Source organism: Protopterus annectens, chromosome 2.part0, assembly GCF_019279795.1.
Source record: "Protopterus annectens isolate FY-2018-M chromosome 2.part0, PAN1.0, whole genome shotgun sequence".
NCBI lineage: Eukaryota > Metazoa > Chordata > Ceratodontiformes > Protopteridae > Protopterus > Protopterus annectens.
In genome coordinates this window covers 10,472,979-10,499,476 of record NC_056728.1, presented here as the reverse complement: position 1 = coordinate 10,499,476, position 26,498 = coordinate 10,472,979, and the positions used below count along the sequence as shown (strand labels likewise).

At 43.5% G+C, this 26,498-nt stretch overlaps 1 protein-coding gene across 1 annotated transcript in view; it reads left to right on the top strand.

Moving 5' to 3' along the window:
* MEN1 (menin 1) overlaps nucleotides 1-26,498 on the top strand; it is a 415,915-nt gene that overhangs the window by 255,919 nt on the left and 133,498 nt on the right. The window lies entirely within an intron of this gene.

Sequence of the window (26,498 nt, the reverse complement as noted above, 5' to 3'; positions counted from 1 at the left end):
CCTGGTGCCATGAACTAGTGCCTCATACAGCGGTACTAATGTATGTTTGTGGTGCTATGAAGTAATGTTCCATGCAGAGAATAATAGTGTACATGTATAGTGCCATTAGGTAGTGCTTCATGCAGAGGTAATAGTACAAGTGTATGATACATGGAGGTAATGCTCTATGCAGAGTTGATGGGATACATGCATGGTGATGTTAAGCAGTACATCATGCATGGTTCCTTAAATCCGTGCCTCATACTGCCTCATGGCATTGTCCATGAAGAGGGAGTAGAAGTAACCATGCTATTGTGATAGTGTACATGCATTCTGCCACAAGGCACTGATTTTACACAAAGGTAATGGTATATACATGCTGCCATGAGGTGGAATCTCATTCAGTGTCATATGACTGTGACAGCCGATGGTGTATATGGTAACACTAGGCAGTGCTCCTTGCAGAGTGATCTGTAGGTGATAGTATATATATATATATATATATATATATATATATATGAATATATCTGTATCTATCTATATATATATATGTGTGTGTGTGTGTGTGTGTGTGTGTGTGTGTATGTATATATATATATATATATATATATATATATATGTATATACCTAAATCTATCTATATATGTGTGTGTGTATGTATGTGTATATATATATATATATATATATATATATATATATATATACCTATATCTATCTATATATGTGTCTTCTGTGTGTGTGTGTGTGTGTGTGTGTATATATATATATATATATATATATATATATATATATATATATATATATATATATATATATATATAATCTGTGTATATATACGTGTTCCTCGAGGCAGCAAGGTTGTGCTGTCTTCAGAGGCAGTAGTCTACCTGGATGGTTGCACGAGATAGTAATCATGCAGAGGTTAACAGTATGCATGTGTGAATCCCATGTGGCTGTTACTTAGAGCACTTTGCATCCATGTCCCCATGTATGATATCAAAAATCGGGTACACCATGTAGGGCTACCTGTGTCTGGAACTGTATGCATGTCTGGTACCAGAGACCGTTCTTAAGTCTGATCTGTGTGTTTATACCAAGCACTTATTATGTGATATGTAGAGTACCTGTGTCTTTATCGGTGTCCGTGCATGATATTGCATTCTAGTGCCTTGCATACTGGGACCTGTGCCTGAGTGTGCATGTGTTAGTGACACTACAATGTTTTGCACTCAGCAACTGTGATACAGTGCATGCACAATGTCATGCAACAGTGCCTTGCACATAGTTTCCTTTGTCTCTGATAGTGTTTATGTATAATATTACATGGCAGTGCCTTGCACAGAGAGACCGTGTGCATGCTGATATTATGTAATAATACATAGCTCAAAGCAAGCTGTGCCTGGGATGTTGTGCATTTCGAATATTGTGTAGCACTGTCTTGTATATTGGCTTGTATCCACAGCTGTTTCGGTCTTCATTCTTCTTTGAGGGTACAGAATTGATGGTGTGGTCCAACCACCAGGGAATCCTACAGTTTTGTCCTCAGAACTGCAGTACTTTGTTATTTAAAAAAGCTGAGTTACTGCTGCACTTTTCTGAGTACAGTTTTTTCAACTTATGTGGAACAAAGTGCTTTGTTACAGAAAGGAGTAGGTTGAGTACTGCTCTGAGTGGCTTTGTATCCTTTCTAGATGTCTTATTATAAGAGTGCTTTGTCCACCCGCCCTGTGTATTTTATGAAGAGAGACTCCGGAAGAAACTGAGGAAAGAGGGGCAGTATGCTGTCCTTTCTCTTAGAATAAGATGCTTCATAGCCTCTTCACCTGAATTTTGTGCTTTATCTAAGCAGAGGAGTGACCCTGCCAAAGCATGGGTATTTTCTGCAAAATCTTTAGAAGCCTATTTATTTGCTCTGATAGCATTAGGAATGTTTGTCTTTTGCTGACTGTGGTTTCCATTTCTCTTCTTTCCATGTCATTTACCCACCTTGTGATCTAGAGGAGTCGACTTGTGCACTGTGTCTACCTTTGTGGTATGATACTACATGGGCTTAATGTGGGCTAGCCCCCCCCCCCCCAGCAGTGTAATCCATCGATCATGATTGTCACTCTGACCCCATGTGCACAAATGGGGGAAAAGGGGGTTGTGGTTGGATTTGTGAATGACATGGGCTTAACCTGCTATTTCATTTCTCTTCCACACTTCCACATGCAGTGTCAGCAGGCTTTCTGCGTGGCATTCAGTATAAGGACTATTGCTGCATTTCATCCATAGTAAATGGGACTTGTCCACATGCAGACTTCAGTCGTTATGGTCAGAATTCAAAAAAGTGGATGTTTCCAGACCAGGGTCATGGTTACCTTTGATGCAGAGTATTCCAGACAGAAATTCTGCTAAATCGTGACTAGCCTTGCATTTTTTTTTTTAATGGATATCCCTTTTTGTGTGAGACTGCTTTTTCATGTATAATTTGAGTGATCTATGCCCTACTTTATCATGTATCTTTTGATACAATACTAGTGTTGTTTAGGTTTTTCTGCTTTATTTATTTATTTATGTATGCATACATATCTATCTTTGGCTGTTGACATCCCCAAAAGAAGTTAAAAATATTTCATCGGTCTGTAGTAATCCTTTTTAGAAGCATGCAGTAGATTGGTAGTTTGCTAGAGACACAGGCCTTAGATGTGTTAACCGCACCACAGATAGTGGTTAGAGGCATCTGTTAAGAACATCCAGGCTTTACTCATGATGATTCTGGAGAGGCTCTCTATCCGGTCCTGACATTAGTCTTTGAATATTTTGATGAATGTTTGTTCACATGCAGTATCTGATTCCATTATCATGGCTTTCAGCCATGTTCAGCTACAGGTCACTTAAAGTTAGATTGTAAGAAGCTATCAGAAAAATGCTTGCTTACCCACGACTTTCTCAGTTCCCTTTGTCATCCATCTCAGGAATAGCAAGACTGAAGTAGAAAGGAGGATTGCACTGAAGGCTGATCAGAATCTGAACTGGAAGAGTAAGATTTGACCTTTATGTGCAGCCTTGTACTATTTGATATGACAGGAAGTGACGCTACTGTTTTGTCTGCCCTCTCCCCATAAGAACACAAATAATATTGTGAGGAAACACTAAGTGGGGAACAGAGAAAATCACAGCTTCCCAGAGGAGGTGTTTAGAACTCTTAGGCACAGAAGAACTGATGCTCTCCAGTTTCCCTTCACTGGTGAAAAATCTGAGTAATTTTTTCTAACTCTTCACCCAGACAGTCAACCTCCTGTTCCCAAAAAGCTTTGACATATGTTACTGAGTTCAGGACCAGTGCACACACCTAAACAGGGGCTCATTTACAGACTAGACAGTTGTCTCTCCCTAATACCCTGCTACCCTGGGTTACTGTGTTAAAATTGCATGATTCAGTACCTCAAAATCTTAAACAGAAAAAGTTTCCGTCAACATTGCTGTTAAGTCTTTAGTGATAGAAATAGTTGCATTTTCTTAGAGTACAGCCAAAAATAGGAAAGAATTCCATTAAATGTGGCCAGTATATAGTGATGATTGTGTGAAAAACTGTTAAAACTGCTTTAACATGGCTGTATTTACTATTGATAAAGTACTTGCAAGAGTGAATTGAATGAATCCGTGGAGAGCAAGTGGCTGTGATTCTTCAGCTGTGCAGTGTTGGAGCCTTATTGGTTGTCACTAGGTATTGGTCATAGCCTAAGGCACCATTGCTCATTTGCTGTAGACTATTAAGGTCATTTCTGTCATGCTTACTTGTGACAGCATTGCATATTGAAAGACTGTAATCACTATCCCTTATTTTTAATTGCAGTCACTTGCTTGGCTTTTGCAAACTGGACTTGTGGTCTGTAGAACAGCTTTGTCAACAAAACATTTGTGTACCCTTTTTCAACTACAAGATGAATATACAGAAGTGTACATTGCACAAGTCACTCTCTTTGTAGACAGAGGAGTTAGGAGACTAAGACGAACTGTGAAAGTATGGTAGTGTCCTTGATATACTCACACATACACACACATACACTGATCTGACCAAGGAAGAGTCATTACAGTCAAAGTTCAATCCCCTGAACCTGTAAATGCATAGCTTGCCATAAAAAGTCAACTCCGTATGGTCTCTGACCTCAAAATGCAGCTTGAACTGGAGTGCATCCCCAGTTTAGTACCCTTGCCCCTCATGGGTGGAGCAATGTGTAATGATGATCATCGTGTTACACTACTGCAGTCATCACACTTGGGTTATCCTGCCATCAGGCGGTCCCGCAGTCGGCCAGAGTTCCAAAGTCTTAGTCTGGCGTCGGTTGCTGTCACTTCTTCCCTGACGTCAGTGTGCCAGGGGTATACAAGATGCATCCGACGCCATTTTCTTCAGTCTTTCTTGCCACGCAGTGCCCGAAGCAGAAGCAGTTCGCAAGTGCCGGTCGGACGACTCCTGAGATTTTCGAAGTCTAATTTCAGATCCGAAGTCTTCGATAAAGCTAAGTACCCCATTGGGGAAACTTTTTTTTCTTGCCTCAGACCGATGTCAGAAAAAGTTAATAATTGTATTTCTTGTGGAAAGCAAATACCTCATAAGGACTTCCACTCTTACTGTATTCCATGCCTAGGCCCTGATCACGACGTCACTAGTTGTCGGTTTTGTGCTAGTTTTAAGAAACGTACTATAAAAAGGCGTTTTGATTTTGCTTTGCACTACTTTGGCCGAAGGTTCAATTATACTATGCCGTCGGATCAACTGACCACATTACCAAAAAAACGCAAGGACAAGGATAAAGACAGACATCCGAGGTCCAAAGCCGACGAAACCTCTTCTAGGCCAGTCGCCGGTTCTCAGTGAGGCGCTTTCGCAGCCCCTAACACCCGCTACCTCAGAGCCACAGGCCGCCTCCGACTCCCACTTGGAGACAACTAGGCCTCTGGAAACTCAAGGTATTGGGCCTACGGAAACTAATCCCTCAGATGGGTCCGGAGCCGCTGAGCAGGCATCGGCTTCTGAGGGTGTTTTCAGACCTTCACAACTTACCATTAAAACAACAGCCAAGACAAAAGTACCACTAAAGACAAAGAAACAAGTACAGCATTCTCCTGGACAAACCACCATGCCCAAGAAACAGCTGCTTAAAATGGCCGAAGACCTCATTACTCTAATCAGGGGTTCCCATCCCCCTCCTGAGAAAAGGCCAAGGCAGGATAACAGACTGATTCCTCTGATCAGGTTTCCATTTCCTCTGATTCCTCTTCTGACCAGGGGTACTCTATACCCCCCTATGAGGACTCTGATGCTGAAGAATCTATCCCTTCAGCCTCTCCTCCTGATGATTATTCTTTTGGGGAAACTATACAATACCATGAGGGAGCATTTCCATTGGGAAAGTCAGGATTACTCAGAATCTAAGAAAAGGCTCAGAGATTTCCTTTTACTGCCTCAGCACAGGCCCCTGGCTAACTCCACCTGTGCTAGATATTGTGGATGATGTTTTCTCTGAATCCAGCATATCTCCTGATTCTTTACCCCCTGCACCAGCCAAGCCAGATGGGCACTACAGAGTCCCTGACTCTCACAAGTTTCTTTATAAAAACCCTTCTGCTGATCCAGAAACTATTTCCCAGGGTCCAAAAGGGGTTAAGGCTTCCATTGCAAAAAATCCAGTACCTTCTGACAGATTCCAGAGCTTTGTATAGATGGGGGAAGAAAGTATACACTTCTGCAACTTTAGCAGTAAGAGCTTTAAATTGCCAGTTTCACATGATAAAGTACCAACAATATTTAATGGCTCAGTTAAAACAGAAAATGCTTGCAAGCTCAAAGAAATGCGGGATTTGTTGCATGCAGTTGAACAGGTGGGAAAACATACTCTGTGGTTTTCTCTAGAGGCCTCTTGTAGAGCCGCAGTTGCAGGTTCAGTGATTTGAAGGCATGCTTGGTTAGAAGAACAGAGTTTACCTGATCGTGTTAAGGCAAAATTATTGGATGCTCCTTTACAGCATGATACCTTGTTTGGTGTTAAGGCAGAAGAGGTGTTAAAGGAAATGGAGGATAAAGCTAAATCTGTGCAAAGAGTCAAGGATTTCTTACAGGTACAACCACCTTGATTTAGCAGAAATTGGCCTACAAAAAATTGGTCCTTTCCAGTGTCAGACAGGCCACAGAGAGGCAGATACAGACGCCCAAGAGGCAGATCTCAACCCCAAGGCTCAAACAGACAAAGACAATGGGGCACCTCAACCCCAAAAGGAGGTGAGGACAAGTCTCAACCTTACAGGAAACAGTCACAATGACTTTCCCCTTCGTACGACAAGCACTTCCCTTTTGGAAGCCCCCTTGGGAAAACTAGCACTTTTTTCTCAAAACTGGCAAACAATCACCCAAGACAAATAGATTCTGAATATTGTGTCTCAAGGTTACAGGTTCCACTTTCATACTTTACCAAGGCTAAAAGGAATGCAAGACCTGCCACAAAATCAATGGGCAGAGGCACAAAAACAAATTTCAGCCCTCATGGACATGAGAGCTATTCAAAAAGTACCACAGCAAGGACAAGGATTTTACTCAACACTCTTCCTGGTCCCTAGAAAGGACAAGGCCTGGAGGCCCATACTAGACCTTTCAATTCTAAATACTGGATATTCCGAAATTCAAAATGTTGACTTTACAGCAGCTTCTACCCATGCTGGGCAAGAACGCTTGACTTGTTACTCTGGACCTCAGAGGCATACCTGCATGTCCCTATCAGACAAAATTGCAGAAGATACCTCAGATTCAAAGCTGGTTCAATGTACTACCAATTCTCTGCACTGCCCTTTGGCTTATCTACTGCACCCAGGGTCTTCACAAAGTGCCTGGCACCAGTAGTTGCTTTTTGCAGACCAAAAGGAATTCAAATATATCCATACCTGGACGACTGCCTCATTCAAGCAGAGACAAAGGACATCCTTCTATCATCTGGCATTTGTAAAAAGGTTGCGAACTTCTCTAGGGTACACAGTAAACGAAAAGAAGTCAAAAACTAGTGCCCTCACAACAGATTACATTCCTGGGTTCCAGCTTAAATACAACGGCCAAGATGGTTTACCTCACGCCAGACAAACAAGTTCAACTAACTCAGTATTTTCAATTACTGGCAAAAAAGTCCCATCTCCCTGCAAGATGCATTCTGCAGGCCCTGGGATTCATGGCATCCTGCATACTACTAATACCATCTGCCAGATTGCATATGAGAAAAATACAATGGTACCTAAAAAGTGTTTGGACTCCACACTCTGTTTAGAAGCAGTAATACCAATGATTCCCTGCCTACAACAGGAGTTTCGATGGTGGGCACAGGCATGTCACCTAAACAAGGGTCAGCCTTTCACCCTACCCACAGCCAGGCAAACTCTAACAGATGCTTCGGATTACGCCTGGGGAGCACACATGGCAGGAAAATGCATTCAGGGCAAGTGGACCACAGACCAGATGCATCTGCACATCAATCAAAAAGAGATGTTGGCTGTTCAAAATGCCCTAACAGCTTTCAAGGACCTTCTGCATCCAGGACAATTATTAAAGACAGACAACACCACAGTAATGTGGTACATAAACAAGCAAGGGGGCACTCATTCATACCCCCTATGCAGGCAAGCCATGACCTAGTGGAACACAGCTCTAGCGTACCACGTTCACCTGCAAGCACAATTCCTGCCAGGAAAGAAAAATACTCTGGCAGACGATCTAAGCAGAAATATCATGGACCCTCACGAATGGAAATTGAATCCACAAATCTTCAGCATGGTAACGCAAAAATAGGGATGCCCAGACATAGATCTTTTTGCCTCCTCACTGAACTGCCAACTACAAAAATTCTGCACAAGGACTTATCACAAACAAGCTTGGAAAGTGGATGCTCTTTTATTCAGGTGGAAAAACCTAAAAGTTTATGCATTCTCGCCTCTGCCTCTCCTTTCAAAGGTACTCCTAAAAGCCAGACAAGAGAAACCACATGATCCTGATTGCTCCAGACTGACCACACCAGCACTGGGTACCCTATCTTAAGGAACCTTGCTCAAGGCCCACCATGGATTTTGCCTCAAATTCCACACCTTCTGACTCGACAAAACAATCAGATCCTGCACGGACAGCTCAAAACCCTAAACCTGGCTGCATGGCAGATTCATTAGTCAAACAGGCAACATCTCTCTCTAAAGCGGTTTTGGATGTCATTTTGGAGGCCAAGGAGGCCTAGCACCAGGAAAGCTTACTCAGAAAAATGGAAGAGATTCTGCGCCTGGAACCAGGCTCAAAGCCTTGACCCTCTTGTTCCAAACATTCCTCAGATTTTACAATACTTAACTGAGATGCTGGACAGAGGCCTATCCTTCTCATCAATTAAGATCCACGCCTCTGCCATTTCAGCACATTGCAACACGGATCCTCCTTTATTCTCTCATCCCTTGCTAAAGCAATACCTCAGAGGGGTTAAAAACATAATTCCGCCCCGGAGAGCACCAGCACCAACTTGGGACCTTTCGTTTTGGAAAAACTGATCTTGCCACCTTTTTGAGCCAGCCGATCTGAAATTTTTATCATGGAAAACTGTTATGCTCCTAGCAGCAACTTCAGCATGAAGAGTCTCGAAGCTACAGGCATTAATGGCAGTGGAACCTTTTATAATTTTTCATCAGGACGGGGTTTCTCCGAGGACAAACCCTACCTTTATGCCAAAGGTGGTATCTAGTGTGGCTCTTAACCAAACCATCCATTTGCCAACTTTTTATCCAAACCCCCAGAATAAAGGGGAGAAACTACTGCATTCTTTGGACATACACAGGCAGCTACGCTTCTACTTGGACAAAACCAAAGCTATCAGGAAAACTGAGCAACTGTTTGTAGCATATGCTGCAGGATCACAGGACAAGGCTATCTCAAAGCAGACTATATCCAAATGGGTAGGACACTGTATTCATTACTGCTACACACTGCATGGAAAATCAGTCCCAAAACACATTAGGCCACATTCCACCAGGGCCACAGCTACTTCAACGGCCTTTCTCAGAGGAGTACCTGCCAAGGAAATTTTGCAGGCTGCAACTTGGAGTTCAGTGCACACCTTTACCAAGCATTACGACCTGCCTCTTTACTCTAAATCCAGAGCAGGATTTGCCACTGCACTTCTGCAGGGCCTCATATCCAATCCTAACTCCTTGTAGACCAGCCACCCAACCTTAGCTTTGGGATTCTACCCAAGTGTGATGACTGCAGCAGTGTAACACGATGAACATAGTACAGTTTTTGTATCTACCATAAATGTAGATGTTCGAGTGTTCACACTGCTGCAGTCCTGGTTACCCTCCCTCCATCCCCTCTAAACTAGCTGGCCTTATCTATACCTTTCTGTCCTATACAACCTTTGTGGTGTATTTGCTTGTAAGTGAAGGTATTGTTTTTATTTTATATGTGTAATTGTTATTAGCAATATGTATTGCCTACCTACTTGGGGGCACCTGACATCTGGGGCAAGAAAAGCTGAAGAAAATGGCGTCTGATGCATCTTGTATACCCCTGGCGCACTGGCGTCAGGGAAGAAGCGACAGTAACAGACGCCAGACCAAGACTTTGGAACTCTGGCCAACTGCTGGACTGCCTGACAGCACGATAACCCAAGTGTGATGACTGCAGCAGTGTGAACACTCGAACATCTACATTTATGGTAGGTACAAAACTGTACTTTCTGCTTGTCTCGCAGTTATTCCTACTTACAATCATAGGATGTTTTTAAACTTTATATTTTATGGCTAGGTTTCTAAAGATACTCACTGCTGAATAGCCTCAGGCTAAGTACCTATGAATCTGTGCTCATTCTGTCAGATGCGAGTAGCAGGGGTGAAAATGCAGCCTTAAACTCCAAGGTCAGCACTAAGTCATTTCTTCAGTAGAGCGAGGGTGAGTTTGACAAGAGTGAAGCAGTTGAACATGTGTGTATTCATCACCATATAGACTTCCTCTCATGGGTGTAAGGCATGTGCATGTCTGTTAGTAAGTTTGATGGTGACTTTCGTAATTACATAGTTACAAACTGGGTGAAGTGTGAATATTTTACATTAATTACTGAAGTTTATAGGACAATGTTTATTTAACACAGAAGAAAAGCAGAGAACTTCTGTCAGTGATGTCTTTGAAGACCTAAGCACTTCAGTAGACGAATGAATAGATGTCCTACTAGTACATTTAAAATTTTGGGTGACATTATGATAAAGCAAGCATTAAGTACTTTGACGAAATGAAAATGTTCTGAGCGTACTGGAAGTGAACCATAGCTGAAGTACTTGCATCTAACTAACATTGCGTAACTGCACAAGAGAGATTTACCTAGCATTAAATATTAGCATAAGGAAACCAATGTGAGCAGTCAGCATCACAGCAGGTCACTTGGGCAAAAGAGGAAGCCACTGGCTCGGGTACATGCCATGATTTTTACAGTTAAATGTTTCCAGTATAGCAAGTGTGCATGTGCAGTCTGTGTGTACCACAACAGGAAAGCCACATGAGAAAGCAGCCAGAGGTGTCAGTATGATATTAGTGGGTTGTCTTAAAAGCTGTTCTAACCCACCACAAGGGCCTGTATCATGACCTGGTTGAGGGAAAAGGAAACCACTGTCGAGGCATACTGCATCATACATAAATATAGTTAAGCCTGCAGTTAAACAGGGAGCAGTACTTGCCTGTACATTCTGCTTCACATGGGGCTATGGGAGGAGAATCTCCTTTTCAGACATCATTGGCCAGAGTTAACCTGGACGGAGAAAGGGGGTAGAGAGGCAAGCAAATGGCAATGTGTGCTATCCCAGCAGATGTGTAAGTAGTAAATGACTTTGATACAGTGCCTTATGTAGCTGCAGTTACATGCAGGCAAGCATGGGAAAGCAGCAGGGGAAGACCCAAAGAGCGTCAACACCTCCTACAGAGGTTGGTAATGTGCCAACTTCAAGAGAAGAGAAGTAGTTGCAGAAAGTCTGAATCTGAACCACAGCTGACAAAAGGTACTGGACTCCTTTGGAAGGGCATGCTTCTGAGGAAGATTTTATTTACACTTTGTTGACAGGGTTAGTCCCACAAGGCTAATGGCCTGCTTTCAGGAGATACCTGAGGTGTTACTCATACAGAATTAAAAAAAAATTTGGCCAGGGTGCCTGACAGCTTCCCTAATCTTTTTTTGATAAGTGCCGTGAGATCTTTTATGTCCACTTTCACTAACTCTGGCAAATAGGGTCTCAGTTTAACATCTCGTCCAGTAGACTGCACACTTCGAGGAGTGCAACACCCCCCTTATACTGCACTGAAGAGTCAGTACTAAAAATGAATCCAGCTAGCTGGTGTGCCAGTAGAATCCACAGCCTTCTGCACCAGAGGCAAGTTAAGTGGTAGCGCTAGCCTGAAGCAGGGAGAGTCTGTATACTAAGACAAGGGGGTATACAGAAAAAGGACTGTTGATGGGAAGCTCGTTGGCTAGAGGGAGAAAGTAGCACAGCTGGAAAGTCCTACGTAACTGCCATCAGGCACTTCTGCCCATGCCCCATGATATTCCTTTTTTAGGCTGTATGGGCATTATGTGCACTTAATTTCTGTTGACTAGGTATTCCAAAAAATGAGAGGATACCGTAAGACATGTAGTACCAAAAGATGGTAAGGCAGGGGACAAAGCCCATACTACTTAGTTAGCCTTGCATGTTATTGTGGAACCATTTCAAAGAATAGGCATGGATATTGTGGAGTATTAGTACCCCAAGCACCACAGGTAAGCGGTATAGCCAGGTACTCTGAAGCAATGGCTGTGTCCCCTTTTGAGGTAGAGAAGTTGGCAGATGCATTGACTGAAAATTTTAGCAGGATAGGCTTTCCCAAGAAATACTAGCAGATGTGCTAATTTCATGTCATGCCTTCCTATGGAGGACTTGCAGATTAAGCAGTAAAAAAAAAACCCAGTATTTTTAAACAAATGGTTACATGAAGTGGTTTAATTTTACTCTTAAGACCATGTTGGGAGCATTCACAGGCCAGTTTAAGCAGGAATGGGTCAAATACTTGCCCTCTGTCCACTTTGTGTTAGAGAGGTGCTAAGAATCCACAGGCTTTGTCGTGTTAGCTATTTTATGATCACAGGGTGAAGAAGCCCCTAGTATTTGTTTGTGTTAAGCGGAAATGTAAAGTTAATTCCCGCAAGGAGTCTGTTGTGAGTTGACTTAAATTTCAGTACTAAACTCTTGAGAGTTCATGGAGTTGACATAAAGTCACTTAACTCAAGCATATTAGCAGCAAAAGCTCTGGTATAACTAAATAGAACCTGAGAATATACTGCTGGACAAAAGGTAAGTGTGCATAATTGGATAAGCCACGTGGGAGTGTTCTTTCTCTATTGTGAGAAAGGTCAGCAATGTTGACTCTGTAGAACAGCCGGAAAGAAGGCAGAACCACAGACCGTACCATAAGCCTTACTGTAATAAACACTAGTACATGGTCTATGCAGACGGTTACAGGAGGAATCTGAGGGGGATTCTGTGGGCATACTTTTTCTTTGAGGCTTGATCTTACACCTCAATTGATATGGTCATACTTTCCCAGCAGCTGTTTCCTACCCACATTCAGGAAATACAAGCAGTACTGCAGGAGTTTGAGGACATGTTTACTGCAAAGATGGGGTGCACTCAACTGGTGGAGCATTAACTTGATACAGGAATCTGACAACTAATCAAACAAACAGGCTTCCTGTGTAATTCAAGCAGGGCATGTGTGGACAAACTGTGGGAAATCCTGGATCTGGGTGAAATGCAGAAAACCAACAATCCCTGGGCATTAGTAGTAATTAATGATGTCAAATGTTGTAGCACCAATTTCTTTGTAGTCTTCGGAAACTTAAACATTTACAGCAGGTCAGATGTTTTTCCATGGCTAGGACAGATGAAGCTTTAGAACATTTAGGCCCATGGGCATCACTAGTAAAGAAATAAGAGTCGCCAGGTTCTTTGTAGAATATAGAAACTGAGCAGTCTAACAGAGACTGATACGTAGCCCATGTCTAGGGCCAATGAAGTCTCAGAACAATTGCGGATTAAGTATTTTGCTAATCTGACTGTGGGTTATTGGGGAGTTCCATACCCACAGCAAGGTAAAGGTCAGCTTTTGTTAGCCCTTTGAGCTGTACAAGTTCACCAAAATGCTCTTTGGAGTAAAAAATGTCCAGCGATGTTCTAGAGTCTAGTGGATTGCATCGTGGCAGGAACTGGTCACTACAGACTTGCTTACAGTATAAAAGTGGATGAGCTACAAAATTCAGGCGGGCCTCAGGGTTAGGCATTTTTCAGATAAATTCTTAGATTTAATAAACAAAAAGTCCCTAAACCAAATAGAGAAACCAGTGGAAGTCTGAGTATCCTAGACCTGCTTCTTGCGTCTCCCTACCTGGTTAAGATCATCATAAACTGGGTAACTCTACATTTGGAATCTCGAAACCAATGGATGCCAGTATCACGAATTAGCCTCCAGAATTTACATATAACAGTATCTGCCAAGGCATTGATGCAGCAAGTAGTTTCAGAAAAAATTCTCTGCTCACCTAGATAGATGTATAAATCTGGCAGTCCCAGTCAGTGCTAAAAAGAATAGAAAGAGTAAAAGCAAACCATCCTGGTGGTCCACAAACATAAACTATACAACAAATGAAAAAAAATCCTTAAAGTATACAACAGAACTTCAAGGAAATGTTAAAGAATTAAAAAAAAATGCAATTCAGAAAATCAAGGCAGCTGATAAATGTCAGCTAGCATAAGAAAGGTGAGAACAAATCTTTCTGTAGTTACATCAGGAAATGGTAATAACACCCAAAATTGCTGAGAACATATATTCAAAATGGCATTACTTATTCTATTCCAATATGTTAGCAAACATATTCAATGTAAATGTCACCCTAGAGGCAATTATCCATTGCCCACTTTTCCATGAAGATCTCAGAACCCTCACTATCACTAAAGAACATATCTACTTGAAGGTGCTTTCCGATAATAAAAATTCCTCCTCTGTGGCTTTGTCTGAGGTCTGATGCACAGCAGTTGCAATGCCACTTCACAGGGGTTGACCCACCACTGGCCCCAGAAATTATAAGCTTATCAGTTTGACAAGCTTCATCTGCAGAGCCATGGAGCATATCATAACTGATCTAACTGTATTAAACATCTTATCAAACTAGACCTTCAACAGTTTCTTTAAGGGTATATTCTGGCTAATGAAGTTGATTAGCTTCTTTGAAAGGTTAACACGGGTTGCTGACAGTGGTCATGTTGTACATACAACATACCTCCACCAGTCCAAAGCATTTGGTACCATCCTCCAGCTCAGTATAATAAACAAGCTTCATATTTAGCCCTATGTAATACGATGGATACCAACTTGGCTAAAAGATAGAACCCTCACAGAGAGAGTAGCAGGTGCTTCCTCAGTGTATGGTGGTGACCATTGGAGTTCTGCAGAGCTTAGTAGTGAGACCTCTATTAGTTGGTGTAAGTTTTTCAGGTTTCCATTATCTTGAACCAATATTTCCGGTTAACAAAGTTGGCAGATGACTGAACTGGGTGTCCTTCTCAAGTCCTCTTCAGACATGAGCTTGCACTTTCAGTAACTGGCATACAAATAATGAGCTCATATTAAATGCAAAAAACTGTAAGGTCAAGTTTGGAAGACAACTGCTCCTCCGGATTATAGCTTAGACAACACCCCACTTCAAAACGAGAGTGCAGATTGTTTGATAATTCCCTCTCCTTTCATCATGATTTTGTTCTAGCGGTCAGGTGGTTCTTCTACTTATAGCAGCCAATTACTAAAGGAATGTTGTCCAGTACTAATTGTCATTGCCCCATAACATTCTGAATTGAGTAGGCTAGTCGCAGAATACAATGCACCTTTTGGGATGTACGTCAATATACATATCAAACTCAAAAGACCCCAGAACTTCCTAACTAAAAAAGATGGCTTGACTTAAGAAACGTAAGGTTCTAGAAGCACTGTTCCTTTTATTAGTGCCCTATAGACTTCTGAGAAATGATCTGTGCCTCACTTCCTGTGTAATAAGGATAGAGTAGTCCAGGATCTCCTGTATTCTCATAAATCAAACTGTGTTAGGACCAGATATCTAAACCTACATAAGCAAGCAAATAAAAACACTGGAGGGAGAGAGAGAGAGAGAGAGATAGATTCATTAAGTAATGCCTTCCCCACCTCTAGAATAGACTTTCACTGCATTAGTTAATTAAGCAGTGTAATGTAATATATTGCTTCAGATGGGGGACTAGGTGTCTGGATGGGTAGTCACAAATTAACTTCTGGCTTGACTAGTGTAGCATTCCCTGAAAAAGGAGGTAAATGTATTTCTTATTGGCCACTAGGCCCAGTTGCCTTGTATTTCTTATTTTTGAGAGAGAAAACTGCTTAGCTTGTAGCTACCGAAGGTGCAATACTAATGTTAAGGACCTGAAGTAATTTGTAACTTTGGTATGCTAGACTAGTGTGGCTGCTGGCAGCAAGTTGCCATAATAGGAAGAGGTTGAAGGGGTTTTGTCAGTGAAATTAATGGATTTATTGATTGATTGATTGACAGACATCTGATTATCAATAGTACAAATGGGTAGGAGCCCATTTTCTGTGGAGAAAAGCTCCAAAATATTGCAAAACATTTTGAAAATAATAATTTTACATTCTTTAAAAATAATGCAAAAAAACCTGCAATTTAAATTATACCAAATTAGACATAATATATGGAAACCTTTAAGAATAGATGCAAGATGTATGACAATGATTTATTTAGAGAAATTTTAGCAAATTTATACAGAAATTTAGCAAATTTGTATAATGCATACAGGAACTGCAATTTGAAGTGAAAGAAAAGCAGGCTTTTATGGTTTATTTAAAGAGGAGAACAATTGATAGAAGTAAGGAGAGGTGTAAGGTATGAATAGGTATTTGTTCTTTAGGGATGTAGTTTATCCTGGTGTTGAGCAAGAACAGAGCGCCAGTTTTTGGCTAAAAAGTCTTTCAGAATGGTTTTGAATGATGGGAGGGGAGGGTATTGACCTTATGGATTCAGGTAAGAAGTTCCAGGCCTTGGCAACATGGTATGAGTACAGACAAGTGTCTAGCAAATTTGATAGCTTTGTGGACAGACAGGAGTTTTTGGTCAGTGGATCATAATTACCAGTTGGGTACATAGTTGTGTGGAATGTTTAGTGCTGGACAAGCAGATGGATTCTGGATAAGTTTATAGGTGGTAAGAATATGTGTATGTGTTAGTTGATGGGGTAGTTGAAACCAGTTTAGGTGTTTTAGTGCCGTACACTGGTGGGTTCTTAAAGGGGTATTTGCTGCAAATTTAACAACTTTGTTATAGCATTGTTCTGGTTTTGATTTTTGTGATGCCTCAAGGTAAGTAAAGATGGGAGCACCATAAAGAAGTATGGAGAGCAGATAAGAACCACAAACGTTCTTCAAATGTACCCCCTTTTAAGTCAGTTGTTTACCCTTTTCCTTTTCAATACTTAGCCCAACATCAAAAAGGAGTTTCTGTCGCCCAATTTTTCAGTTCCTCCTTTAGTAATTGTTTCCACAAAATCAGTTGGGTAGCCCCTCTCAACAAACATGTCCTTCAGATGTTGTTCGTTTCACTGTTGCAGTCATCACATTTGGGTTATCTGCTTGCAGTAGCCCTCAGTCGGCCTGATTAACAAGTTTTGGGTCCTGCGTCGGTTGCTGTCCCTTCTTCCATGACATCAAGTCGTCAGGGGTATAAAACATGCAGCCAATGCCATTACATCAGTCTTTCTTGCTGTGCGGTGCCCGAAGCAGAAGCAGTTCTCAAGTGCTGGTCGGCCGACTCCTGAAATTTTCGTTTTTGAGTTTCAGAACATAAGTCTTCAACTAAAGCTAAGTACCCCATTGGGGAAGTTTTTTTTGCTCCTTACCGATGTCAGTAAAAGTTAATAATTACATTTCTTGTGGAAAGCAAATGCCTCACAAAGATTTTCATTCGTACTGTATTCCTTGCCTAGGCCCTGACCACAAAGTACCTTGCTGTTGGTTTTGTGCTATTTAATCAACGCACTATCCGTCATCGGTATATTTTTGCCTCTCAATATTTTGGTTCTCTGTTCAGTTATCCAGAAATGTTGTCGGTAAGCCCATCCAACTACCGGCATTCCAAAAAAAAAAAAAAATCCGCAAAGATAAAGACAGAGACAGGCCGCCTAGGTCCGAAGCTGCTGGCGACGCTTCTAAGCCAGTCGCCAGTTCGCAGGGACTCAGTGACACACTTTCACAGCCCGTGATACCCGCTACTTCTAATTCGCAGGCCTCTACTGAGACCCATTTGTATGCCGCGAGATGCTTCAACTGTCGAACCTGCAGATGTTTCTACCTTGGATGGGTCCGGAGCCACTGTGCAGGCACCGGCTTCTGAGGGTGTATTCAGGCATACGGGCTTGCATATTAAACAGACACCACCTCCTTCAAGGCCTAAACCTCGAACCATGCCTAAGAAACCGATGTCCAAGCCGCATACTGAGGCCTCTATGCCTAAACAACAAATGAAAAGAATGGCTGAAGATCTTATAACTTTAATCAGGAGAAGCCAACCACCCTCTTCTAAGAGACCTAGAACTGAATCAGTTTATGAATCTTCTGATCAGGATTTTGATTTTTCTGATTCTTCTGATGATATCCTTATCTACTTATGAGGATTCTGATGCAGAGGACTCTATTCCCTCTGCTTCCCCTCCAGAGAATTTTTCTTTTGGTGAGACCTTGCACACTCTTGGAGCATTTCCACTCTTACTCCTGCCTCAACATATGTCTTTAGCTATACCTCCTGTACTAGACATTGTTGATAATGCCTTTTTGGTATCTAGTGTGGCCCCTGATTCTTTGCCTCCTGCCCCCAGAAAGCCTGACAGATATTACAGGGTTCCTGATTCTCAAGTTCCTTTTTAAAAATCCTATTGCGGGTCCCGAGACTATTTCACAGGGACCCAAGGGTATTAGGACTTCTACTGCCAAAAACCCTACCCCTTCTGATAGAGACTCCAGGGCACTGGATAGATGGGGTAAGAAGGTTTACACTTCTGCAACCTTGGCCATTAGGGCATTAATCTGCCAGTTTCTTATGTTAAAGTATCAACAACATATTATTGGATTGCTTAAACAGAAAATGATGATTCCTGACTGTGCTGAAAATAAGGAATTGCAGGATTTAATGCATTCTGCTGAACAGGTTGGAAAACATACTTTGCAATGTGGGTTTGATTCATTAGAGGCCTCTTGTAGGGCTGCTGTCACTGGGTCTGTACTCAGAAGGCACGCTTGGCTCAAGGAGCAATCTTTTGATCATGTTAAAGCTAAACTTTTGGATCCTCCCTTAAATCAGGACCGTCTGTTTGGCAACAAAGCTGAGGAACTTCTTAAAAAGATGGAAGATAAAGCTAAATCTGTGCAAACGGTTAACGATTTCTTACAAGTTCAGCCTCCAATATTTAGTAGGCATTGGCCCTCTAAGAATAGGTCCTTTCCAGCCCCTTCCAAGTCTTCTCAATCCAGACCCAGACCAGGGTACGCACAAGACTAAGCAGTGGGGGGCTTCCGCTTCCAAATCTGGGCATAGTAAGACTCCCCCCTATGGAAAACTGTCTCAATGACTTGATTTTAAAACTTCCAAGCACTTCTCAACTGAATGCTACTTTAGGGGGAAAGATTGGTCTGCAGGCCAAAAACTGGGAAACTCATTACCCAGGGCAAATGAGTTTTAAATAGTGTCCCAAGGATACAGATTTCACTTCCACACATTACCAAAGCCAAAAGGTTGGCCAGATCTACCTCCAAATCAGCGGGCAGAGGCTCAAAAGCAAATGCGTTCTCTTTTAAACATAAAGGCTATTCAGATTGCACCAGAAGAGGAAAAAAGACAAGGTTTCTACTCAAGACTTTTCCTGGTACCCAGAAAAGACAGTTCATGGCGTCCTATTCTGGACCTATCTACTCTAAACACCTTTTTGGTGATTCCAAAATTCAAGATGCTGACTCTTCACCAGTTGCTTCCTATGCTAGGAAAAGATGCCTGGATGGTAACACTCTAAAGGAAGCATATCTGCACATCCCAATCAGGGAATCTTGCAGAAGATACCTACTCTTCAAAGCAGGCTACAATCACTAAAAATTCTCTGCACTGCCCTTTGGCTTATCCACTGCGCCCAGGGTATTCACAAAGTGCCTAGCCCCAGTCATTGCATTTTGCAGGCAAAGAAATATTCATATATACCCATACCTGGACGATTGCTTAATTCAGGCAGAAAGCCAGGACATACTTTTGAATCATCTGGCCTTTGTACGATGGGTACTAACTTGTCTGGGGTACACCATAAACGAAAGGAAATCACACCTGGTACCCTGTCAGAAAATTATATTCCTGGGAGCAAGGTTGAATACAACTTCCCAGATGACTTTCCTCACGCCAGAGAAACAAATTTGACAACATACTTCAAACAAATGGCCACAAAAACCCTACTTTCTGCAAGTCAAATACAAGCCTTCGAGTTCATGGCCTCTTGCATTCTTCTAATTCCATATGCAAGACTGCATATGAGGAAACTACAATGGTATCTAAAAAGCCTATGGTGTCGACATTCTCAGGATCTAGAAGCAATGATTCCTATCATACCTTGTCTATGCCTAGAGTTCCTTTGGTGGGCAGAGGCCTGCCACCAAAACAAGGGACTACCATTCACAGTACCCCCTGCCACTCTAACAACAGACGCATCAGACTATGCATGGGGGGCTCACATGGCAGGGAAGTTCATTCAGGGCAAATGGAACCCAAGTCAAATGCACCTGCATATCAATCAAAAAGAAATGTTAGCTGTACAGAACGCTCTGACATCCTTCAAGGACCACATTCTTCCAGGACAATTAATGGTAAAGATGGACAACGCCACAGTTATGTGGTACATAAGCAGGGGGGGTACACATTCGTACCCCCTCTGCAGACTAGCCATGGCATTGTGGAACACAGCCTTGAGCTACTAAGTGCATCTACAAGCTCAGTTCCTGCCAGGGAAACTAAATATACTGGCAGATGGACTAAGCAGAAATCTCATGGACCCACACGAGTGGAAACTGGAACCAAGGATTTTCAACATGTTAAGCAAATGGGGGAGCCCAGATATAGACCTTTTTGCCTCCCCCCAGAACTATCAATTGGACAAATTTTGCACAAGGACTCCCCAAAAACAAGCCTGGAAAGTGGATGCTCTGTCCTTCAGCTGGAAAAACCTGTCAGTTTATGCCTTTCCTCCTCTGCCTCTGCTCTCCAAAGTACTACTAAAGATCAAACAAGATAAAACAAGGAAGATTTTGATTGCACCAGACTGGCCACGCCAACACTGGTACCCCCTCTTCCTTAGTGTGTCACTGTTGGCCCCATGCCACCTGCCTCAGATTCCTACCCTCTTTCAGCAGGAGAACCAGGTTCTGCACCCTCAGCTTCAAACACTGAACCTAGCAGCCTGGCTAATTACCTAATCTCTCCTTTACCATCCCTCAGTAAGCCAGTGATGGATATCATCTTAGAAGCAAGGAGGGCTAGTACTAGGAAATCTTATGCTGAAAAATGGAAAAGATTCTGTGCCTGGAACCAATCTCAAGGGATGAGCGCAGCTGTGCCCAGTTTACCTCAGATTTTGCAATACCTAACTGAGATGCTTCACAATGGCCTGTCTTTCTCCTCCATCAAAATTCACGCCTCAGCCATTTCAGCTCATAACACAGAACCTCCCCTCTTCTCGCATCCACTGCTCAAACAGTTCCTCAGAGGGGCCAGAAATTTTAAGACCACCCAGGAGAGCTCCAACTCCAGCCTGGGACTTTAACTTTGTGTTGGAAAAACTCACTCTTCCTCCTTATGAGCCAGCTGCTACTGCATATCTAAAATTCCTTTCTTGGAAAGCAGTTTCCTCTTAGCAATCACTTCAGCAAGAAGGGTCTCTGAATTACAGGCCCATATGACAGTGGAACATTTAATCATCTTTCATGCGGATAGGGTGCCCCTCAGGACCAATCCCCTCTTTCATGCCCAAGGTGGTATCCATTGTGGCCCTTAATCAGTCCATTCATCTGCCAACCTTCTTTCCTAATCCATAGAATAAAGGGGTACAGATACTGCACTCCTTAGATGTACACAGACAACTTAGATTCTACTTGGACAGGACTAAACCTCAAAGGAAATCTGAAAAACTGCTGGTGTCATTTGCTCTAGGGGCAGAGGGGAAGGCTATTTCAAAGCAAACTATTGGTAAATGGATAGGCCATTGCATTAATTTCTGCTATAAGCACCATGGGAAACCTATTCCAAAGGGGATCAGACCCCACTCTACAGGGCTGCATCTACCTCTACAGTCTTTCTCAGAGGTGTCCCTACCAGGGATATCCTAGAAGCTGCTACCTGAAGTTCTGTACATACTTTCACCAAGCATTACCATCTGCCAATTTTTTCTGAATCCAGAGCTGGCTTTGCCACTGCAGTTTTGCAGGGCCTTATTGCTGGTCCTAATGCTATCTAAATTCCTCCTCCCATCCTTAGCTTTGGGAATCTACCCAAATGTGATGATTGCAACAGTGAAACATGAAGAACATAGTACAGTTGTGTACACTTACCATAAATATAGATGTTCGAGTGTATTCACTGTTGCAGTCCTGGTTACCCGCCCTCCAGCCCCCTTTCTTCTTTAGGCTATATCTCTGCTCTCCTTTACTGTGCTTAAAAGGTTTTGGTGTATTTGCTTTTTTGTTGGCGGTATAACCATATATATGTTTATAGATTTATTTGCTTCCCATTTGGGGGGGGCACCTGACATCTGGGGCAAGAAAAACTGATGTAATGGTGTCTGCTGCATGTTTTATACCCCTGACAACCTGACGTCACGGAAGAAGGGACATCAACCGACACAGAATCCAAGACTTTGTTAATCAGGCCGACTGAGGGTTACTGCAAGCAGATAACCCAAATGTGATGACTGTAACAGTGAATACCCTCAAACATCTACATTTATGTAAGTGTCCACAACTGTACTTTTCTTCATTTCTGTTCCAACCAATCAGTCAAATGTTGATGTTATTTGTGCCACCCTGATGCTTTGTCCTTTAACTTTTCTTGTAGCTGAAAGGATGTAAACTAGTGTAAATATGCCTTACTAAAGGCAGTGTGTATATAGTGATGTGGAACTAGTGTCAGTGTGTAATAGTGGTGTCAAGATAGTTAACTGAATTTCTGTTAAATGTGAATGTAAACTTCTGGAACTTAGTTGTACTATTTAAATATTCAACAAATTCCTGTATGAATGCTTCTGGACCACTCCATAAATTAAAAATATCATCTGGAAAGCGCAGATACAATCTTTAGTACTTGTAAAAGTCTGAATTAAATGTAAATGTTTTTTCCCCAAGCATATAGTACCAGATATGCATAGATGGGGGCATATGCAGCCCTCATCGCTATACCCCTCTTTTGTCTAAATGTCTCGCCTTCAAACTATATAAGGTTGTTGTCTAATAACAATGGCAGTACAATCTAATCAAGCTGATCTGATGTTATCCGTGCCACTATTCCTCACTCTTTGGTCTTGATCAGACCTCAGATCCGAGCCGGCAATTTTACAGAGTTTATAGGCTCGAGCTCCTCCCACTCCCATGATTGCTGCCCTCTAACCCCTCAGATCTCATTTGCTGCACTCTGCAAGAAATGGAGATTCTAGTGCTAGAGTTCCTGAGGGATAAGTACCTTGTTTTTTGTTAACATTTTTTTATTTCTTCCAGTTGCAATGTGTTTAGAGTAGAATAGCATTTTCTGTACGTAGTGTTAGCTAGTCCTCCCCTCCCGTTATATCTGTGTTAGTGGTGTTATAGTTGTGTGTGTTTTTTTGGTGCCATTTTTCTGTCTTCATTTACTAGTGTTTTGGGAATGAGTTTAGTTTTCTGTGTGTAGTGTTTTCTTTTTTTTTTTAGCACTGTATTAGGTTGTCAGCTTGTTTGTGTCTGGCTCTGACCTCAGCTTGTTTTTTCCGGGTTCCCTTTGCGTGTTCCTTTGGCTTGCTTGCCCACCATGTCTGAGAAGCCTGTGGGTTTTAAAAGGTGCTTTTCGTGCGGTTGGAAGATGCCTGTGTTCGACTTGCACGAGGAGTGCATTTACTGTTCTGACACCGACCATCTTGAGGTTGAATGCGACATTTATGTCGCATTCAACCCCAGGGCTTTAGTCGAGCAGCGAAACAAGCTGCACCTGAAAGGTCTTTCTTAAAGGGTCCCTTGGGTCAGTCCCCTGCCAAGACTGGACCCTCAGAGCACAGAAGGAAGGCCCCTCTGCCTGGTGCAATGTATCTGATGCCCTTGGATCCAAAAATCTGCGATCCTCACGGGTCCGGGCTATCTGTTCCCAAGCCTCCGAGATCATGGGGAGTCCACTCCCAGATCCAAGGTCACTGGTTTGAGACCTTTTGATCCAGTCACATCCGGGCCAGCCTCGGATCCAGCTCCCAAGGATCTGAGGCATGTTGGGATCCCAACGATCTGATCCTACCTTGTCATCGGAGCCAAGGCAGCCGAATCTGGGATCAGTGCCAGGTCCCTCTGTTGTGATTGAGGATTCTTCCTCGAGCTCTGGCTTGGAACAGTCTCATTCCCTAGAATGGAGGTCCACGGGATCAAGACACTTCTCCCCGGCTAGGTCATCTGCCTCCTCTAGGTCCTCAAGGAGACTACTCCCTTTCGATATGCACAGGATGATGAGGTCCTTTTTCAAGGCTCAGATTGAGTTGGGGCTTCTCTCTTCCCCTGTCCGTCTGGCTAAGAGACCATCTCCTACCCTCGCTTTAACTTCTCATCCAACCAGCTTGGTTTTGGATTTTCTGGCCCAGGATCACACAGGGAAGGAGACAGGGATTCCAGGGGACCTTTCTGTCCCTGCCCCTTCTGAGTCCTTGACTTTTGCCTGGCCTATTCCTGGGCAAGTGGAGTCCTGGGTCCGGGCATTCACCCCGGAGTCCTTGAATGGGGGTTGCAGACCTGTTTTTTTCAGACCACTCCCTTCCCTTGGTGCTTTGGCTCTCGACATCTCTGGGCCAATACTATCCAGAGGCTCTGGCTTGCTCTGGTTCTTCTCCCCAAGCAAGCCTTCCTGCTGGGAGCGTGGATGGGGCATCGTCCAGTCCTTCAGATTTTTTCCTCCTAGAGGATTTCCTCTCAGGCCATCCAGGGACCATCACAGCCCCTCTCCCCGAGTGGACCCTATTCATCCTGTCCCAGAGCAGCCTCCCAAATTAGCTTTCAGGTAGGAACTGCCCCACTCGGGGTTCCCCTCTCTTCCAACTCCTCCCTCTAGCCCCCTCCCCAGAGGAGGTTCATCAGAAGAGATCATGTAAGAGGAGGCACCTAGACTCCCCTGCTGAGTCTCTCAGCGGGGATACAGATTTTGATGAAGGGGGCAGGTTCCCCACATCTCCCCCGGAGGATGTCTCCTTTGTGGACATCTTGGACATACTTAAGCTTAAGGGCAGTTGGTCTTCATTCTCCCCGTCCACCAAGGAGTCCATTTTTCTGAAGGCTTTCGGGACGGGTCCAGCTACTTCCTGGGTTCCCCCCTGCAGATGAACTTGTTGACCTCATCGCCAGCACGGCATGGAAGGAGCCGGCTACTGTGGTGCCCATTCCCAAACGCACAAATTTCTCAGTTCCCCCTTTTGACAAGCAGTTTTGGTCAAAAGGCATGTTAGTCGATGCGATCATAGCAGCTTGTCGCCACCAAGAGCGAGCTGGCGGAACAGAGCACGTCTGTCCATCCCCCCATCTGTGAGTCCCGGGCGATTGACAGGCATGGAAAGCAAGTTTTCACCTCAGCTACGTTGCGGGCTCTTAACTACCTGACACATTTTACCCTACTCCAAAGGGACCTGGTTAAGGAATTATCAATGTCCCTTTCTGAGGTACTGCCTGCTGGGGAACTAAGTAAGATGTCCCCTAAATTGTCCACACTTTCTTCTCTGGCTAATTCATTGATGAGGCTGATTGCCAAGCGATGGAAGGAGCCTCTCGAGTGGCTGGCACAGGCATCGCCATTTGGCGTCACTCCTGGCTGTACCTTTGCGGATTTGCGGAGTACTTTAAGGCGACTTTCACCAATGCCCCCTTCAATGGTTCCACCCTGTTTGGCCCTTCAGTCAAGGAGACTGTCAGCCACAGTGAGCATGAGGGCATGACTCTGTCGGCTGTGGGAATCAGGTCTTCCAGCCCTCAGCGCTGCTCCTCCAAGGTGCAGGGAGAGGCCCAACAGCGCTCCTGAAGCACTGCCCAACTGTCCTGCCCTGGAGGCAGTCAAGGTTCGCTTGTCTCTGCACCCTTTGACCTGGGCAAGTATTACAAAAGATCGTTTGGTGCTAAACATAATTTCCAGGGGTTATTCCATTACCTTTTCTCAGTCTCCTCCTCCAGTCAGGAGATACCTCCCCGATGCACCACCCCATCAGAAAAAGAGCTAACTCAGGAAAAATCACTCAAGATTCTTCGAAAGAGAGCCATCCCAAATGGTCCTCCTAGGACAACAAGAGTCTGGAACTTATGCTCGTTTCTTTTTAGTGCCAAAGAAGACGAGGGACCTGTGTCCAATCCTGGACCTCTGCAATCTCAATCCATCAGTCAAGAAGTCCAACATCTAGATGCTCACTGTCCAGTCCATCATGCCTCTGTTGCACAAGGACGATTGGATGTGCTCCGTAGATCTCCAGGACACTTAATATATAAAATAGACAGGTAATCCAGGAGACATCTCCCCCTTTCAAGTAGGGGCCAATCATTTCCAGTTCAGGTCCCTGCCCTTTGGTCTCTCCACAGCCCCCAGGTGTTCACCAAGTGCATGGCAGCGGTTGCAGCTCACCTGAGACTGCAGCGATTCCAGGTGTTTCTGTACCTCGACAGTTGACTCCTCACAGCTCCTACAAAGCATTGTCGGTCAGTACTACTCGGTACCTACTCCAGTTATTTGACATTACAGTAAATCTTCCAAAATCCAACCTCATACCATCCCAAAGTCTGGAATTCATTGGGTTTCAGTTGGACACTGTGTTGGAGATTGCAGTGCTCCCGCTCTGTCAGGTATACTTCATCAGATCTCATGTTCATGTCTTCTTGATCTGTCTCATCCCCAGGCCCATCTTGTTCTCAAGGACTTAGAGTCCATGGCGGCGGCAATCTATTTTGTGCCGTTAGCCAGATTCTACATGAGGGTTCTGCAGTGGACTCTAGTGGTTCAGTGGTCTTCCCTGGTTCATCCTGTGACAACTCCGATCCTCCTCACTCCAGTGTGCAAGCATCATCTCCTTTGGTTGATCCAGTCTCCCAACCTCCTAGCAGGCAGACCAATCTGTCTCCCCCCAGAACCACAGTGACT